The sequence below is a fragment of the Portunus trituberculatus genome, chromosome 44 (assembly GCF_017591435.1).
Source record: "Portunus trituberculatus isolate SZX2019 chromosome 44, ASM1759143v1, whole genome shotgun sequence".
Classification (NCBI taxonomy): Eukaryota; Metazoa; Arthropoda; class Malacostraca; order Decapoda; family Portunidae; genus Portunus; species Portunus trituberculatus.
In genome coordinates, this window is record NC_059298.1 from 4,367,837 (window position 1) to 4,387,028 (window position 19,192).

General features: G+C 43.8%; 1 long non-coding RNA gene across 1 annotated transcript in view; it reads left to right on the plus strand.

The window, feature by feature from the left end:
- The first annotated feature begins 547 nt into the window (after nt 1–547).
- LOC123518945 overlaps nt 548–19,192 on the plus strand; it is a 109,155-nt gene continuing 90,510 nt past the window's right edge. The window contains exons 1-2 of the long non-coding RNA XR_006678934.1: nt 548–659; nt 15,265–15,307. This is a non-coding gene — a long non-coding RNA (uncharacterized LOC123518945). The remainder of the gene's footprint in view (nt 660–15,264; nt 15,308–19,192) is intronic.

Here is a 19,192-nt window from a genome sequence, read left to right on the forward strand (position 1 = left end):
CTTTTTTTCTTCTTTTTTTTTCTATTCTTTATTCACTCTCATTCTTCCCTTTTTTTATTCACGCCCTCTGCCATTGGTGACGGAGGACCTGAGCTGTGTCGTCCTTGCTTTAGTTGTTGTCGTTTTGCGCTCTCTCTCTCTCTCTCTCTCTCTCTCTCTCTCTCTCTCTCTCTCTCTCTCTCTCTCTCTCTCTCTCTCTCTCTCTCTCTCTCTCTGTCAGTCAGATTATATATAAGATACAAATCATTTTCTCGTAAGTAGACATATTCTTGTTTGATCTGACGGCGTTTCATGAGTCATGGATTCAAATGTGGCGCCACGCTATCTCCAGCCCCACCACCAGCAGGCCTCCCGCGACCGTTCTCCCTTTACTGCGCAATCGTTATTCCTATTTTACTCTTCTTTTGACACCTTGCGCCATCTCCACATCATTTTCTGTAGTGCTTTCTTTAACTGTGAGTGAGGTGAATAACTGATGTGATATTGGAGTCATTCAGTCATTTAGGGATCCGTACTTTTTATCGAGGCATTCAGGCAGTCAGCATGGCCGGTGTGGTCGTCTCACTCGTCTGTGTTGTGTCCAGCGAGATTTGTTTGTTTTTTTCATTCGTAGTAGTTATTTTCAAATTTCCTGGGCACTCCGACCATCCAAGAGTAAGGTGAGTATTGCGTGAGTGTTGGAGAATTGTGAGAGCGAGGTTGTGGGTGAAGGAAGGGTGTTTTTAGGTGTTAAATGTTGTGAGTGACGGAACCAGTAGGCGTCGGAGGGTCAGACAGGAGCAGTGGTGGCGAATAGATTAGCAAATATTTCGCTTTGTCCATTGCAAGTTATTAGATCAGTCGTTTATCGTAATATTCATACTATTAATACCTACCGTGTCTTGGGTTCAGCATATTCTAATGTTTGTTGTTAGCCAAGATGTCAGTGGTCTTGTTACCTAATAACCTCCTTTCATCTCCCTCCTCCTCCTCACCACCTCCGTCCCTTTCTCACTCCCCACAGCTGATGACGTATAGAAGTGGAAACACGAGCATAATGGATTGACAGACTCACTTATCACTGGTTTGATTTGTGCTTTTCAGTCAAAATGCTCAAGTTACATAAGTGTCAGGTGAAAATGCGTTGCAGCAAAATAATGGAGAATGTATTCGTTCACAGAAAAGGCGATTATGTGGCAAAAGAGAAATTCTGAGAACAGAGTGACACGCAGATGCGCTCCACCTAGTAAGATTTTTATATTTTATTGAGTAATGTTGATAGTTATTGAGTTGTTAATTACTGTTCCTAGTTAAGTGATGTTAGTGTTTGCATTCCAATTCGAAATTGTGCAAAGTGACAAAGGTAAGCAGACAGATTTAGTGACAGGCAGTGATATATAGCTATTGATAGATGAGTGGTGGTGGTGGTGGTGGTGGCGATGGCGGTGGTGGTGGTGGTGGTGGTGGTGGTAGTTCAGGCGTCAAAAATCTAGTGGCAGCAGTGTGTGAATTTAGTAACTATGGGGAGGAAACTTCACCATGAACTTTTTCCTCAGTTTTTTTTCACATAAAACTTTTCCCTTCTCATGAAATAGACAACCACCACCACTACTACCACCTCATAACCACTCCTACACCCCAACAACCTTCCTCCTCACCACCGCAACACTCCCCTACGAAGGCCCTACAATACCACCACCACCACTACCTCACCCTCACCCTCACTCTCTCCCTCTCCCTCTCCCTCTCTCCCCCTCTCCCAGTCCCGCCCACACCGCGCCACGCCTAGAAGCAACATTTGGATCGGACAGCACCATTTCTCAAGTGATTGTGACTCCCACGTGCTCTGTTTCTAAGGAAGGCGCAGTGGTGGTCGGCGGTAGAGACTAAACATCCTCCCCTTGAAGTGATTCGAATCAACACGAAATCACAAACGAACCTTCTGGGATTCGTCTGGTCGCGAGTTCGATTCCCGTAACCGTATTTTTCCTGACGCATTGATTGTCTATTGATTAATGGACGCTAAAACAATGGCGATGGCAGCACCAGTGAGAGACCGGACTGATGTTGCAAGGGAGGTCCGGGTTACAGGGAGAGAGAGAGAGAGAGAGAGAGAGAGAGAGAGAGAGAGAGAGAGAGAGAGAGTGCGAGGCTTTGATGTAGAGGCTGATAGAGAGAGGGAGCGAGGGAGAGAGAGGGAGTGAGGGAGAGAGAGGGAGTAAGGAGTGGGAGGGATAATAGCAGCCAGTCAACACGCTATACCACGGATGTATTTCAATTCTTTCCACACTTTTGAGGACTAGAAATGGACTAATCAGTGGAGGGGAACCGGGAACAAATCATTCTGTCGTTGGTCTTAGCGTGTATCACAGAGTCGTGGGGAGAACAGTGGTGGCGGTGCAGCAATCTCACAGCAAGGAGACGGAAGTGAGGGACGCAAGGAGGCAGAGGAGTGTATAGTTAGTTGGTTGGTAGTTAGTCTATCAAGAACCAATTTCCAACCAGAGTTAATGCTCCTCCTCCTCCCCCTTCTAAACAGTTTACCAGCAGTGTTGCCAATTTTGACTCGCAATATACTATTTATTGTCTCTTCTCTTTCCTCCTCCTCCTCTTCTTCTTTTTTCTTCTTCTTCTTCTTCTTCTTCTTCTTTCTTTTCCTCTTTAAATGTACGAAAAAATTTTTTGAAGGAAAGATTAAATATTCATATAGTTATTCGAGAGAGAGAGAGAGAGAGATGTAAAAAAAATATATAATTAATCTAATATCATTTCCCTTTTCCTACTTAAAGTTTACCGTGACGAAGAGAGAGAGAGAGAGAGAGAGAGAGAGAGAGAGAGAGAGAGAGAGAGAGAGAGAGAGGAAAAATCAGCTGACCAACTAAACTCATAACATCACAAAAGCCAAAACATCTCCATACTTTTATTAAATGAGACTAAAAGCTTCACTGAATAAAGAGAAGCCACGTAATAAAGTCAGATAGGAGAGAAGGCATTTTTCACCTCGCCTGCCTACGTAGCTGCCTCCTCAGAATGCCTTGTGGCGGAGTGAAGGGGGGAGGTGTAGCGCCTGGCTGCTCCTGACGGTGGTGGTGGCGGTGGTAGTGATAGTGGCGGTGGTGGTAGGAGCCTTGGTATCGGCTTGAATCATTACACTTAATAAATACGGCGTTCCATCATCCATCAGTCTAATGATACGCTCCCGTTTCCTCCAAGGCCGCGTGAGCCAACCTTTGACGGCTCAATTGATTTATCGTGAAGGAAAATATTTCACTTTTTTATCATTTTTTCTAATTTAACCCTTTTTTATTTTATTTGAGGATTATACAACTGAGGGATTGACGGACGGGGTAAACTGTTCTAGGGCTTTTAAGAGAGTTTATTCTAGGTTTCATGTGTGTGTGTGTGTGTGTGTGTGTGTGTGTGTGTGTGTGTGTGTGTGTGTGTTCCTTCTCTTCATAGGTTTATCTTTATCATGATTCTCTTTCATGACATGTTTTGCATTAAGCCTGTTTGCTCGAGAGAGAGAGAGAGAGAGAGAGAGAGAGAGAGAGAGAGAGAGAGTGAGAGGGAGGAGAGAGAAAGAGAGAGAGAGATTCGACCACTAGCTTATGTTGCTCCTCTACGTGTCCACCATCACCACCTCCTCCTCCTCCTACCCCTCCCCGTCTCTCTCTCTCCCTTGCAGGATCGATTGCTAATTAACACCGCCCAGAAGTGGCTAGGAGGGAGAGAGGGAGAGGTGAGGCAGGGAGAGTGAGAGGAAACGTAGAAAACAGGAGGAAAGGAAGGATGAGTAGTTGAAGAGTGAGGACAAGGAGGAGGAGGAGGAGGAAGAGATGAAGGAGGAGGAGGAGGAGGAGGAAGAGGAAGAGTAACAGGAAGGACATTTCAGGTGCTCTTCTAAATTTTTACCCCTCTCTCTCTCTCTCTCTCTCTCTCTCTCTCTCTCTCTCTCTCTCTGGAATTATAGTACCCAATGTGATATCTTGACCCTCTTTGACACTCGATACCCAATCCTTTGTTTTAGGACTCTTCCCCCTTGTCTTCCCTTTACGTCTCTCTCTCTCTCTCTCTCTCTCTCTCTCTCTCTCTCTCTCTCTCTCTCTCTCTCTCTCTCTCTCTCTCTCTCTCTCTCTCTCTCTCTCTCTCTCTCTCTCTCTCTCTCTCACTGTCCATGTACTTGCAACTCTTCATCTCTTCTTGGTAACTTTGTGTGGTGTTGAACCGAGGGAGTGGTGGTGGTGGTGGTGGTGGTGGTGGTGGTGGTGGTAGTGGTTTCCGTAAGGCCCGAGTGACGTCGCTGGGTAGTAGTCACCTGCCGCCCGGTGGAATACTCCAGGAGAGGTACTTACGGGGATGTAGGCAGTGATGCAGACTGAGTGATTCCCCGTGTCCTCTCTTCCCGGTTCCCTTTGTGGTCTCATTTATACAATTGAGTAGCTGCAGCCTGCCCTCTAAAGACAACTTCTACTACTTCCTACACTACACTACAACACCTTACACTTTTACACTCTCTTCAAATCAAAATTTAATAATGGCTTCACCACGCCCTGCCTCGGAGTCCCCCTCTGGGGAGGGGACCATAAATGTCCCCAGGTCGGACTGCCCTCTGCTGTCGACCTTGGGTGTCTTGACACTTCATCTAATACTTTCACTATCAATTTCTGCAACATTCGTGGCCTTCGTTCTAATTTTCAATCTGTGGAACACCACCTCTCCTCTACTAAACCTCATCTTCTCTTCCTAACTGAAACACAGTTGTCTGTGACTACTGACAGCAGCCCTTTTCTGTTCCCTCCTACTTGCTCTATCCTCATTTTCAATCCAAAGCTGGATGTTGCGCATACGTGCGTAACGACACCACTTGCTCTCGTGCCCACAATCTTGAATCTTCAGAATTTTCTACCATCTGGCTAAGACTTCAATGTCACTCTCTAACTAAATTCATCTGTGCTGTATACCTCTCACCTAATTCCTCTGACTATGTAAAATTCTTTGACTATTTGACTTCCAAGGTGGAGCACATCTTATCTCACTTTCCTTTGCTGAGATCTCCATTTTAGGGATTTCAATGTTCACCACCAGCTTTGGCTTTCATCTTCTTTCACTGACCAACCTGGTGAACAAACCTTCAACTTTGCTATCCTTCATGACCTAGAGCAGCTAGTGAAGTTCCCTACCCGTATTCCTGACCGCCTTGGAGACACGCCCAACATTCTTGATCTTTTCCTAACCTCCAACCCTTCTGCTTACTCTGTTAAACTTTCCTCTCCGTTGGGCTCCTCCGACCACAATCTAATTTCCGTTACCAGTTCTATCACTCCAGTGCAGCCTCAGGACCCGCCTAAGCGGAGGTGCTTCTGGCATTTTAACTCTGCTAAGTGGGAGGAACTAAGGCAGTACTATTCTGATTTCCTTGGGATGATTATTGTTTTCATGTCAGAGATCCTTCTTCTTGTGCCGAGCGCATAACAGAGGTGATTATCTCTGGCATGGAGCTATACATTCCTCATACTTTCTCTAACCCTAAAGCTAAAAAGCCTTGGTTTAACTCTGCTTGTTCTCGTGCTGTCAATGATAGAGAGGCGGCTCACAAACGGTTCCGTAGCCATCCAACTGCTGAAACTCATGCCCTATATATTTCTGCCCGTAATCATGCCAAATCTATTCTCCAACTTACTAAAAACTCTTTCATCAATAGAAAATGTCAAAGTCTTTCCAATTCTAACTCCTCTCGAGATTTCTGGCATCTAGCCAATAATATCTCTAACAACTTTACTTCTTCGTCTTTCCCTCCTTTACTTCATCCAGATGGCTCTACAGCTGTCTCTTCTTTTCTAAAGCTGAACTCTTCGCTCAAACCTTTGCTACCAACTCAACTTTGGATGATTCTGGGCATATTCCTCCTACTCCTCCACCCTCTGACTACTTCATCCCTAAAATTAAAATTCTTTATAAAGACGTTTTCCTGGCCCTCTCTGGCCTTGATTCTCGGAAGGCTTACGGTCCGGATGGAGTCCCTCCTGTTGTTCTCAAAACTGTGCTTCCGAACTCGCTCACTGCCTGGTCAAACTCTTTCATCTGTGTCTCTACTTCTATTTATCCTTCTTGCTGGAAGTTTGCTCACATTCAACCTGTCCCTAAAAAGGTGACCACTCCAATCCTTCTAACTACCGCCCTATAGCTTTGATTTCCTGCCTTTCTAAAGCCTTTGAGTCTATCCTTAATAGGAAGATAATGAGGCATCTATCAGCTCACAACCTTCTCTCTGATTGCCAGTATGGTTTCCGTAAAGGCAGATCTACTGGTGATCTTCTTACTTTCCTAACTGAATCTTGGTCATCCTCTTTAGGGACTTCGGTGAAACCTTTGCTGTCGGCCTTGACATATCGAAAGCCTTCGATAGAGTCTGGCACAAATCTTTAATTTCTAAACTACCCTCCTACGGATTCTATCCTTCTCTCTGTACCTTCATCTCCAGTTTCCTTTCCGATCGTTCTATTGCTGCTGTAGTAGACGGTCACTGTTCTTCCCTAAAACTATCAACAGTGGTGTTCCACAGGGTTCTGTCCTATCACCCACTCTCTTTCTATTATTCATCAATGATCTCCTAAATCTGACTCAATGCCCTATCCACTCCTATGCTGATGATACCACCTGCATTATTCAACAGCGTTCAACAGACGCCCAACCCAACAACAATTAAATGACTCAAGGCGAGATGCTATAGGACGCCTAACTTCTGATCTTTCACTTGTTTCTGATTGGGGCAGAGAAAACCTGGTTTTGTTCAATGCCTCAAAACTCAATTTCTACAACTATCTACTCGACATAACCTTCCAGACAACTATCCTCTCTTCTTCAATAACACTCAACTTCCCCTCTCCTCTACATTAAACACACTCGGTCTATCCTTCACTAAAAATCTAAACTGGAAATTTCACATCTCTACTCTTGCTAAATCAGCTTCCAAGAAGTTAGGTGTCCTATGGCGTCTTCGTCCATTTTTCTCTCCCTCCCAGCTGCTTGCTCTGTACAAGGGCCTTATCCGCCCGTGTATGGAGTATGGCTCTCATGTCTGGGGATCCACACACACAGCTTTACTAAACAAGGTGGAATCTAAAGCTTTTCGTCTTATCAACTCTTCTCCTCTAACTGACTGTCTTGATTCTTTAAGTCACCGCCGCAATGTTGCATCTTTATCTGTCTTCTACCGCTGTTTTCATGCTGTCTGCTCTTCTGAACTTGCTAACTGCATGCCTTCCCCTCCTGCGGCCTCGCTGCACAAGACTCTCTACTTCTTCTCATCCCTATTCTGTCCATCTTCCTAATGCAAGAGTTAACCAGTATCTTCACTCCTTCATTCCCTACACTGGTAAACTCTGGAACTCTCTACCTGTGTCTGTATTTCCACCTGCCTATGACTTAAACTCTTTCAAAAGAGGAGTGTCAAGACACCTCTTACGTTAACTGGACCCTCCTTTTAGATTTTTTGTTTTTCTCTTTCTACTTTCCTCTTAACAGGGCCTGGCAACCAGCGGGATTTTTTTTTTCCAACACTTTGTTTTCCCTTGGCCAGTGCCCTTGTAATGTAAAAAAAAAAAAAAAGTAACTCGAGTGGTTGTGGCCTCGCTTTCCCGGTGTGTGGAGTGTGTTGTGGTCTCAGTCCTACCCGAAGATCGGTCTATGAGCTCTGAGCTCGCTCCGTAATGAGGAAGACTGGCTGGGTGACCAGCAGACGACCGAGGTGCCCCTGTTCACCTAGCACAGGATGTAACTCGAGGGGTTGTGGCCTCGCTTTCCCGGTGTGTGGAGTGTGTTGTGGTCTCACACACACACACACACACACACACACACACACACACACACACACACACACGAGCAAGGGAAGGAAGGGGTATGAGGTAGAGGAGCTATAAGGGGAGGTCTGAGAGTTAAGGTAAGGATCAGGGAGAGAAGGGGGTAGGGAGTGAGGGAAGGGTGAGGGAAAGAGCGGGAGGGCGGGACAGGGAGTGTATCTCTCAAGGGGAAGGGGGTGAGGGACGTGCAGCAGGCCATCCCAGGGAGATTAGAGCCCTCTGACCCTGCCTTCCATCTCTTCCTCTTCTCACTGCAGCTTCACCCGTTCTTCCCTTCTTCCCTTCCTTCTTTCTCCAGTCCCTGTGTCCTCTCCGTTTTCTTTTCACGCCCTTTTATCTCATTTTCTCTTTTTCTATTTGATTTGTGTTATTTCCACCTCCTTTTTCACTTCTTGTTTTGTGTCCTGTTTTCCATGCAACTTATTTTTTTCCTTTTTATTTTTTCCACTTCTACATTTTCCTATTTCATTCTTTTCTTAAGGTGTTATCCTTCTCTTTTCTCTTCTCTATTTGATACTATTTTCTTGTTCATCTCTTCTTTTTCCATCCATCTTTCTTCTTAGGGCAGTCTCTTCTTTTTTCTTCTTATCCTCAACTGTTTTATTTTTATTTTCGTTCAGTCATTATACATTGATTGATTTAATCTTTCCCTTCCGTTGCTCAGCTCTTGTATCAATCCGTTAATAAGTGCAATAGAATTAATAATTATTTCCGTACAATCAAATTGAATAAAGGCATGGTCGCTAATATTATGACTAAGTAATGTTACGTCATTAACGTGTACCCACACCTGCCATGGCATACTGAGAAAATAAACGAATATTCCACATTAAGCAAGTGTCTCGACTCTGTAAAAACTTCGCCGAAAAGTATAAATAAAATTACCAAAATTTCCGAGAAAACGCACCTCTTGAGAAACACTTGAGTCACCCCTCACAGCGGCGACCCAGCTTGAAAAGACGGGGCTATGATTCAACTTTTCCTCAATAGATGGCAGCACTTGTCGAGGAGCGGCCGCCTGCAGCCTCCCTCTTCTACTACCACCACCACCACCACCACCATCATCACAACGCTCTGCCATCACCACACACGTGAATTAGAAAACGGAGATGCATTGACATATTTATTCATATTTTGTACGTGACTTTTTGTGCTAAGGAAATAATGGAAGCGTTCATTATAAAAAAAAAAGATAAACGTAAATCTATGTTACAAAAGTATTATCAGTGACTATTATTGTTTTTATCGCGTTGTTCGTAAATTACGTTCTTGTACTGAGAAAAAAAAAATTGCATCTTAATAGCTAACGTAACCTTTAGCACTGTATTCTCGTCCCTAGTTCTTTTCTCTCTTCCTCTTCCTCCCCCTCCTCTTCCTCCTCTTTCTCCTCCTCCTCCTCCTTCTCCTTCTCCTTCTCCTTCTCCTTCTCCTTCTCCTTCTCCTCCTCCTCCTCCTCCTCCTCCTTGTCCTCTGCATTCTTTCCGACTGTCTTCCCATCACCATCCCTCTTCTTTCTGCTTTCCTCGTCTCCCACTTCCCATCCACATCTTCCCTCTTAACACCCATCCTGCCATCCCTTCTTCTCCCACTATTTTTTTTCCATTCTATCCCCTTTCACATCCCTCACCTCCTTTCCTCACTACTTTCACACCTTCCTTATTTACTCCCTTTTCTCTTTCATTCCCCTACTCTTCCATCTCTTATTTGCATATTTTTATCCCCAGCTTGATACAAAATCTGTCCTTTATTTTTTTCCTTTTCCTCCACTTCCCTCTTATTCCTATCCTCAATCCTCTTTTTTTTTCCTCTTCTCACCCTAATTCATTTTTATTTTCCTTAAACAGTTCAGTCCTTCGCTTTGTTGCTTATTTCCTTTGCTTCCTTTTCTCTCACTTGATCCGATTTCCTGCATCTTCTTTCCCTATATTCCTTCCTCTTTTTACTCGTCTTTCCCAACGCATCTTCTCTATCCTTTCCTTCTTCCTTCCCTTGTCACTCCTTCCCATCTGCATTCTCTCATCTTACGCTCATTTCTTCTTTTGTTCACTCCCATTACTTTATTTGTATCCGTTTTCTCTTTCTCTCTCATCGTCTTAGCCTTTCCTTCCTATCTCCTTTACATTCTCACTTTCTACGTCCTTACCACTGTTCTCTCAAACCGCATTTTCTTTCAATTCACGTCTCTCTCTCTCTCTCTCTCTCTCTCTCTCTCTCTCTCTCTCTCTCTCTCTCTCTCTCTCTCTCTCTCTCTCTCTCTCTCTCTCTCTCTTGCTCGCTCGCTTGCTCCGTGTCTCCTCAGCTTGGGAAAGGGCAGTAAGTCACGCCTGACACGCATTCTCATCTCCCAGCGTGAGGATCAAGCGATATATTTATGATTGCGATGAGTGAGCAAAGTAAAGAAACGCGGCTTTATATATCCCATGGAGAGAGAGAGAGAGAGAGAGAGAGAGAGAGAGAGAGAGAGAGAGAGAATGCATCCCTGGGTGGTTGGTCTATAGTAGATTGCTGCATTCCCTTCCTCCTTTTTTTTTTTTCATTCTTTTTCCCCCCTCCCTTCTTCCCTCTCTCTCTCTCTCTCTCTCTCCCACCATCCCATACCCTTCCATCCTTCCATGACTGTATGTTTTTTTCACCCATCCCACCCCTCCACCACCACCACTACCACCACTACTACCCAACCCTCCTAACCAGTCCTATGCTTTTTGCCCGTCTTCATCCATCTGGCCTCAGAAAAACTCCGCGACGGGACTATAAAAAAAAGCCCACCTCTGATCCGTGAGCCAGAAAACAGCCGTACTGGAGGCGGGGTCAGGGGTGAAGTTAGAGCGGCGGGCAGCAGGTGGGATGCGCCGCGTGGCAGGGGAGGCCCAAGCGGAGGACACAATTTGTTTTTTTATGCGCGGTAATTCATTTTATCGCAGTGCTCCCATATAAATAATAAAGCTTGGGAAGAAGCTCACAGAACGGGTTACAAATAAAGGGTTGATAAAAAGGGTGGATAGGGGAGAGGAAAAGAGAGAGAGAGAGAGAGAGAGAGAGAGAGGAAGGAAAACGAGATATGTGTGTGTGTGTGTGTGTGTGTGTGTGTGTGTGTGTGTGTGTGTGTGTGTGTGTGTGTGTGTGTGTTACCACGTCCCTTCTATCATCATCACCATCACCACCACCATCACCAGCAATCCACACACAGAGGCAAGAGAAATACTGATTAATGCACGTGGAATTTTGGAAAGGTGCTGTGGTGGTTTACAATGGAAAAAGATAGAAAACTAAATAAAAAGAAAGTTAAAAGAAGAAAGAATAGGGATACAAGACAGTACCTTATCTTTCTGTTCACTCTCTCTTCCTATATTCATTTCTTCTGTCGTCTTACGTATATTAACCCCTTCACTATACTGGGACGCATTTCTACTATGAGTTTTGGGTGTGATTATACGATTTTACTTACATTAAGAAGGGTTTATGAAGGTCAGAAGATAAATGGCCAGAGTCTTCACTATTTTAATCCCCACATAAGTTTCTGAAGCTGTATAAAACCACTAAATAGTAAGAAGAATTTATGTGAAAACGCGTCCAGTTACGGAAGGGGTTAACATGGAGAAGAAAACCAAAACAGGTAGAAGAAAAAGGAGAACAGAGGACAGGTATTTAGAGGAATATAGTGATTACAAACAAGAAAATTAATCCGACAAAATCCTGTTATCATTATCATTTCTTGTTTTCATTGATGACTTCTTCCTTTCCTTACTGTCCTTCACTCCCTGTTAGGACGTCTGGACGGACTCACAAGGGTTCTGATTCTAAGCTTCTAAGGTTTATGGATCTCGTTCTCATGAGGATACGAAAAGAGATGCGAATTGAGAACGGGGAAGAGGAAATGAAAGAAGTATAATGATGCAGGAAAAAAAAGAGGAGAAAAATATATGATAACGAAAATAGGCAGAAAGGACAAATAGGAAAAAAAAAAGATTGATACATATTTAGATAGATAAATAGATAGATGTGATTTTCCCCGTAATACACACACACACACACACACACACACACACACACACACACACACACACACACACACACACACACACACACACACACACACACACACACACACACACACACACACACACACACACACACAAGAAGGAGGAGAAGATGAAAAGGAAAATAAGTGAACGGTTAATGTCTTGGAGGAAAGGACGGGGAGGAGGGAAGGTTACCTATTCTGTCTGGGAAATGAAGGAGGAGAGGAATGAGGGAGAGAGGGAAATAAGGTTAGCTGTATGTACTAAACATTGTTGTGGGAAAGGTTGTTGTTTTCCTGGAAGGTGAGCCATGGAGGGAAATCAGAAATAGGTTTGGTAATTAAAGAAGATAGGTTGAAAATTTTCTTTGGGAAGGTGTTTTGTCTTTCCTGTATTAGTTTTTTTTTTTCTTTTTTGTAACGAGCAATTTCATATTTTTTATTATTGTTTTTTTTTACAGTTGGATATTATTTCTCTTAAGCTGAACACTGATGTAATTTATGCCTTTCTTTGTAACAGGACTCGACCTGCTACGAAGAAACAAGAAGGCATAAAAGTTTACACACAGACGAAACTTGACACTTGAAAAAAAACAAAAAAAAATTAACTAACTCTTCCAATCCCTTACCCTTTCTTTTCACACACACACACACACACACACACACACACACACACACACACACACACACACACACACACACACACACACACACACACACACACACACACCATGGAAAAAAAAAAAGCCCAATCGAAGCGCGACACTCAATATCAATAATCGCGGGGTCGGGTCGGGGAAGCAGTAGGGCAGCAGAGGACGGGACGTGGCGGGAGGCAGTGGGCGAGTCATCATTTATAATCAGACGTACTTTAAAGTGTTCACGGGCATGACAAGACTGTTCTGCGTGGACAATGGGTTAATTCCTGAACCATTGAAGGGCTGCCCCGCCTCCACTAGCGACCTCACGCGCTTCAAAAACGCCTGCCATAAAGGCGTTAAATCCTGGTCAATCTGAAGGAACTATTAATCATTTCACTGCGTCAGGAGGGGAGAGGAAAGAAAACGAGGCTAGATCTATGCAGGGTAAGGAAGGAAAGGGAAGGGTTTTGAGTAATACACTGACGGAAAGGGAGAGAGAGACCAGTTGCTAGCTAGAGCTGAAGAGGAAGGAAAAGAACATGAGAAGGAGAAAGAGATCGAAGAGTGGAAAGAAAGAACGTAGGAAGGATAAAGCTACAGAAGGGTGGAAAGAAAGAATGCAGGAAGGAGAAAGCCACAAAAGGGTGGAAAGCAAGAATACAGGAAGGAGAAAGAGACAGAAAGGTGGAAAGATAGAACGCAGGAAGAGGAGAAAGAGATAGAAGGATGAAAAAAAAACAACATGCAGGAAGGAGAGAGAAAACGGTGAAATAGTCCTGATATCCTTCTGGAGTAAGAGTACTGTTGCTTGCTAGTGAATGGATAAAGAGCAATGGCTAAATATAAAATAGTTTTCTACTGACCGATGTGAATGGAAAGAACAAGAAAGAGGAGAAAGAAAGGAGGGAACAAAAGTAGAAAGACCTTTGACCTTTTAAAGAGTGATTATTTTTGCCAGTTAATGCAGAAAAGGAGAGGAATGGTTTAGTATAGGAATGGTTCAACTGACGAAGGAGGAAAGAATGGACAGGACTTAGGGAGGTGGGAGTTTTCTCGTTCTTCAGGAGTTCAATGGTTGATGGTAGATATAGAAAATGAGAAAGAGTGGTGTAGATAATGACGAAGGAGGAAATAGGAAACAACAGGTGAGAGAAGTCTTATTCTTCTTCAGGAAAGTAAAAGAAATGTAAGAAGAGAAAAGAAAGAGAGGTAATTTTTTTTGTGAAAGGGTAAACTGGCCAAGGGCGACAAAAAAAGTAAGAAAAAAGCCCACTTAATTGCCAGTTCCCTTGCAGGTAAAAGAGGACGAATGGAGAAGGAAAAAGGAAAAAAAACAGAAGTAAAATTAAATCATTGATAACGTAAATAAGCAGAAAGAAGGACAAATAGAAAGATAAAAAGGTAGATAGATACATAATTAGATAGATAAATAGATAGATTTGATTTATTCTCTTATCGTATACACACACACACACACACACACACACACACACACACACACACACACACACACACACACACACACACACACACACACACACACACACACACACACGTCAGACGCAGACCCCAACTCCTCGCTATCACCTTACAGACACACACCATTCCGCCCTCATCCCTCCCCGTCCTACACCAGCCCTTTCACTCATCACTCTGCTTTGCCATCTCTCTCTCTCTCTCTCTCTCTCTCTCTCTCTCTCTCTCTCTCTCTCTCTCTCTCTCTCTCTCTCTCTCTCTCTCTCTCTCTCTCAGATCCTGGTTGGCTGGTTCTTGAAGTGGGATGGTCACGTGATGCCTCCTCGATAGGGATAAGAGCGATATGAGGGCGATAGGGTGAAGGGCGATAGTGAGGAGATAGGAGTGAGGGTGAGCGATGGACTAGGGTAAGCCGAGGGTAGCTAAGTCCATTAATTGAACAGGAGGTCATAAGTGCAAGGGGGTGAGAGAAATAATGGGTAAGATTGTGTATGAATAAGATTTAATCCTCTTCCATGTTTTTTTTTTCCTGGTTATTTTGTACTGTTAGGTATTTCAGATGTTATTAAACCTTTTTTTTTATCTTTCCTTGTTCTCTTTTTCGTTCTACATAATCCTTCATTCTCTTCATATCCTCCTGTCTTTTACTTTTTACTTTTTTTTTTTTTTTACAAGTAACGTTTCACTCTGACTTACCTAATTTAATTCTCTCCTTACCTGCTTACCTTCCTCTTCCTTTCCCTCTTTCCGTCTCTTCCTCCCTCCCTCCCTCCCTCCCTCCCTCCTTTCCTTCTTCCCTCCTCCCTTCATCGTCCTCTGCCTTCCTTTCTCACCTTCCCTGTCAATAAGATTCTCTCTCCACTGTCTTCCTACCTTTACGATTACTTGCACCTTCCTCTCCTTATTGTTTTCTTGTTGCCTTATCCTTCACCCTCATTTGTCTCATTGCTATCGTCTATCTAGCTCTCGCCATCGTTTTGGTTTTGTGTTAGTTTAAATGATGATAGTTTGTATATTTTCTGTGTATTTCTACCTTCAACTCCTTTCGTAATTATAATGTACTCAGTTGTTTTGCCTTTGTCATTTATTAACTTACACTCATTCATCATTTCTTAGTATTTATTACATCGTGGTATTGAAATATTTATTCATGGTTAAGACACGCAATGTTAATGCTATTTTCTATTGCAGTGATGGTGATGCATTCCGTCCAGGACCATCATTATGCTTCTATAGAATTACCTAGTGACTTGTCATGTCGCCACTCACAGGTCCCGTCTCTCTCCCACAGGTGGACGTCAGGTGCAGGTCCTCCGCTGTGCCGCTGCTGACTTGTAAGTTTCGTTATTAATTATCAATTCTGCTGGTATCACTTTTTCTCTCCATTATATCGTCAGGGAATACTCAAATGAAGTAAAAAGTGTCATTAATGTCATTAGTATTCAAGGGTTTGAATAATTTCATGTCAGGTTAGGCTTCCTCACTCAGGGCAATGGTTTCCTAGTGGGTGGGCTTTGAGATAGGAGGTACCCTAAAAAAGTATCCCCTTTAGCCCAGAAATTCCCGTGAAAAGCCCACATGGTATAAATAAAAAAAAAAAGGGTTTGAATAATTTCATTTCATTTTTTACCATCTTTATTATTATCATTAGTGTACAGTAACTTTTGCCGAGATCAGACAACAGGTCAAACTTTTATGAATACTTGGAAGTTTTTATTTTCTTCTTTTTCTTTTATGGCATTTCATTATAATTTCATCAGACTCGTTTCGCCACGTGGTTATACAACAAAGGCATTATGGGAAGCGAGCCTCTTCCCAACACACACACACACACACACACACACACACACACACACACACACACACACACACACACACACACACACACACACACACACACACACACACACACACACCGGGTGGAGATATTTGGGTGTGTCACACAGCCCCTGTTCACACACACACATCGAGGAGTTGTGACCACACACTCAGACCTATCCGAAGACACACACACGTTCCACACACACACACACACACACACACACACACACACACACACACACACACACACACACACACACACACACACACACACACACACACACACACACCTCGTCACCACCTCGCCATCCACCTGCTTCTCGTTGTCTCGCTCCGGAATCTTTATCGAAAACAGAGGCTCCACGAGAAGTCTTCGAGTTAATTTGCATAAAAAGCTATTTAGGATCAATAATAAGAAGCGAGGGTCGAGAGGGGCGGGGAGGCAGCAGCAATATCCGGCCTCCTCAGTCACATCTGTTAGCCCGACCTTGGTTTTGCTCATTAATATGCAAATTTCATGCAGGAGGAGGAGGAAGATGGGTGATGAGAGGTGGGATGAGGATGACGATAAAGACACTGGAGGAGGGAAATGACGATAGGGTAACTAAAGATGAGGATTCTAGGAATATTAATCCACGGGTAAAGATGGAAAGCCGCTACCATCAATAACATGTTGAAGATTAATGCCACTGCAGGAGCGCTGAGTGGCATGATGGTGCGAGTAGATTGGATGTATGTCTTAATTCGAAAGTAGAAAATGCACACGAAGACCGGATGAAACTGCTGAAAGATTAGTTAGATTAGGAAAAGAAGACAAACAGACAAATTGGAAGATTAGTTAGATTAGGAAAAGAAGACAAACAGACTAACTGGAAGATTAGTTAGATTAAGACAAACAGACACACTCGAAATGTATCTTAAAATTCAGATAAAAAGATATAAACTTTGAGAAAAATATGAAAAACTTAAATAGATCAGAAATATATCTCAATTACAGGAAAAGAATAAGACACAGAAGCCAGAGAAAAATGTCTTAATTAAAAGAAAATGAACACAAAATTCTGAGCAAAATGTTAAAAAATATGATGACTTTGAAAATCTTACGTTTATATCACAAAATACAGGAATTCATACTCTACTTATCAACAAAATCTGTACTGAAAGCAAAGACAACAAGAGTAGGAAGAAAACAAAGACTGAAGAAAGGGTAAAGGAGAAGAGAGAGAGAGAGAGAGAGAGAGAGAGAGAGAGAGAGAGAGAGAGAGAGAGAGAGAGAGGGGGTCCTCGTATTCTAAAACGCTTTGCTCTCTCACCATCACTGCTTTCCAAAGGCTCCGGTTAAAGATACTCGTGTTTTTATAAGTATTTTTATGGTTCTGGTGATAGATCGGCAAGATTTCTACGTTTTAAAACGGAGAAACTGTCTTGAAAACCCGGCTAGTTTTGTCAGTGGCCTTGAAAAATTGTCGTGGTGAAAGAGGAAGGTGTTACTGAATATAGCGTAGAGAGAGAGAGAGAGAGAGAGAGAGAGAGAGAGAGAGAGAGAGAGAGAGAGAGAGAGGAGTGGGCAGGATATGAGGTAGGTTTAGCACCCATAATTGAGACGCAATAGCTACCTGTGGGGAAGAAGAAGGAGGGAGGAGGAGGGGAGGCAAACACCCATAGATGAGACATTACTTTCATTAACCGTGTGTAAAGGAGAGAGCGAGGCGGGAAAAGAGGAAGGTATAGGGAGGTAGGGAGGGAGGGGCAGTGTATGGTGGTGAAAGAATCATTAATGTATGGGAAAGGGTTAAGAGTATTCCATAATGTGGCTTGAAGAAGATAGAGGCTTGTAGGGTCCCAGGTAGGTTCTCAGGTAGGGGCATCAGCTGGTCACCTGGCTGTTGTATGGTAATTGAGAGCGTGACGCATGCCCACCTGTTGGATGCCGCTAGCCAGGTGTCGCCCTGAGCACCAGCTGGCCACGCTGTTCATGCCTATGTGCAGAGAGAGAGAGAGAGAGAGAGAGAGAGAGAGAGAGAGAGAGAGAGAGAGAGAGAGAGAGAGAGAGAGAGAGAGACAGACAGACAGACAGACAGACAGACAGACAGACAGACAGACACACACACACACACACACACACACACACACACACACACACACACACACACACACACACACACACACACACACACACACACACACACACACACACACACACACACACAGAGAGAGAGAGAGAGAGAGAGAGAGAGAGATCGTAGACAGACAAAATGATAGAAAGCTTTTTCACCATAGTTCTGTACATAACAAAAGAACAGATACTAATGAAAAAAACACATGCAGACAGTAAGACGAGCAAATTATGTTCATTATCATTCTCTCTCTCTCTCTCTCTCTCTCTCTCTCTCTCTCTCTCTCTCTCTCTCTCTCTCTCTCTCTCTCATAAATGTATTTTTATAACACTTAGCGTCTCTCTGTTTGTCCATCCTACCAAACTTAGTGTCCCCTCGGGTTAACTTCCCCTCACACACCACCCTGCCCACCCACTTCCCTCCCCTTACCCTCCTACCCTTCCGTACCCTACCACCTTCCCCTCATACCCCGCTCCTGCTACCCTTTCATACCCTCCCAGCCGTCCCATACCCTTCACCTCCCTTCCTTCAATTCTTTCAACTTCCCCTTACCCTACTCCCCTCACTTACTCTCCCCTTTCCCTCTCTCTATACCCCCCAGCACCATACACCCTTTTTCCTATAGACATATGCCACCACTTTTTTTTCCTCCCCTTCCTTCTTCTTTACAGCCCCCAGTCCCTCTCCCCGCTCACGGCCTACTCACAGCCTATAAAATCTATACATATGTTGCTGGCCACTCGATCCTCGCCACTTCTATTCTCTCTCATGGCGAATTTTCCGTAAATGTGGAGGACGATGACAATAGTGATGATGAGAGTGACATTACACCCTCAATTTCCCTCATCCTCGGGTATTTGGTACATATTAACCCTTTGTCAACCCTTTGGACAGTTTGGGAGAGAGGCTCGCCAGCTGCTTGGGTTGGGGAGGCCACGGCAGGGCAAAGCTGGGCTGGGCTGGGCTGGGTTAGGGTAGAAGGGTGCGAGGTTTTGAAAGAGAAGGTTTGGGTGTGTTTGGGCCCTGTGTTCTCCGTGTTATGTGGTGTAAGTGATTGAATGACTGTGTGAGTGTCTGGTTGGTTAGCTTCTTGGTTGGTTTGTCAAGGTGGTGGTGTGACTGGTTGATGGTTGTGGTGGTGGTGGTGGTGGTGGTGATGGTGGTGGTGGTTTTCGTGTGTCTTCTTTTTCAGTTTTTTTGGTGTCTGTTTCTGTTTCTCTTAGTGTTGTGGTGTTGTGTTGATGTTTGGTGATGGTGATTGATTGATGGTGATGATGATCT